Raw genomic sequence first — 1627 nt, 5'->3', positions numbered from 1 at the left:
ACAACCTATCCCCCCTTAGTGACAACTCCTGAACCCAACCATAAATTGAAGTTTAGTAAAAATTCACCTCTGTGAGAGCCTTTGTAAAATGACTGCAACTTGATCATCTGTTGTAAAATAATGCACTTCAATAAACTATGGTCGTGAATGGCTTTCTGGATAAGTGCATGTGCATTAATGTTTGTTTGTGCTAATGTTGGATTGGAATTTGCATAGTTGAATGGCACTTTGATTAACACACAACCAAAGTGTAGTCGGATGCTGCTGCTGAAATCCAAACTCAGACAGGATCTGACGAAGCCACAAGGCTTCCTTACTAGCTTCTATGGCACCACGATACTTTGCTTCTACTGAAGAAAGAGAAATCGCACCTTGTTTCTTGCAAGCCCATGTAATAGGTCCTAAACCAAGAGTGAACACATAACCTGCAGTAGAATTCTGATCATGAGGGTCACCACCCAATTGGAATTAGTGAAACCAACCAATAGAGGAGATGCTTCGACACTGTAATGAATCCCAAACTGAACTGCACCTCAAACATAACGAAGTATTCTTTTAGCTGCTTTCCAATGACTTTCATGTGGTTTTTTTCATAAACTGGGCAACAAGGCCAACAACAAAGGAAAGGTTAGGACGAGTATGGGTTAGATACAAAAAGTTTCATACAAGTTGATGGTATAAGGTAGCATCAACTTCAGGAGAAGGACAAGTGACCGGAAGTTTGACTCCAGACTGAAAGGGAGAAGGGTTGGCTTACAGTCTTCCATGTGAAAATGACGTAGAGTATCACAGGCATACTTGGATTGGGAAATGGAAATACCTTCCTTGGATTGCAAGACTTGAAGACCAAGAAAATAATGTAAGTGTCCTAAGTCTGTCATTTCGAACTTCTTTTAAGGCTAGACTTCACATGGTTGATAAGGTTGGGATCGCTACCAGTCAAGATAAGATCATCAACATAAAGAACAAGAATGATAAGAGACTTGCCCACTTTTTTGGTATAGACAGTATTGTCAGAATGACACCTAAAAGCCATTTTCTAAAAGAAAGTTATCCATTTTGGCATACCACGCTCGAGGAGCTTGCTTGAGACCATAAAGGGATTTCTTAAGTTAAGACATACAAGGCTGGAGTGTGTTTGTATAAAGCGAATATGTTGTTCCATATAGATTTCTTCATGCAGGTCCCCATGCAAGAAGATAAATTTAATATCCATCTGATGGACTTCCCATTTGAAATAGGTAGCAATGGAAAGAACAAGGCGAATAGAGTTCATTTTGGAAACAGGGAGAAGGTTTCAGTATAGTCAATGCCTTCAACTTGTGAAAAACCCTTAGCAACAAGATGAGCTTTATGTTTATCAACTTTCCCATCTGGTCCATACTTGGTTCTGTAAACCCATTTGCATCTAACAAGTTTTCATCCCTTTGGTAGAGGAACAAGATCCCATGTATCATTTGCTAATAATGAATGATATTCTTCATTCATAGCTGCGTCCCAATCTGGATGGCTTGAAGCTTCTGCAAAGGTGTCAGGATCATAATTCACTGAAGCTTGAGCCAGTAAAGAAGAGGCTCTATCAAATTGAGAACATGTACGTCGCTGATCTGTAGGATCACCGACAAGA

Source organism: Pinus tabuliformis, chromosome 2_1, assembly GCF_031772625.1.
Source record: "Pinus tabuliformis cultivar Carrire ecotype Pingquan chromosome 2_1, CPIR1, whole genome shotgun sequence".
Taxonomy (NCBI): Eukaryota; Viridiplantae; Streptophyta; class Pinopsida; order Pinales; family Pinaceae; genus Pinus; species Pinus tabuliformis.
This window is presented reverse-complemented; position numbering follows the sequence as displayed.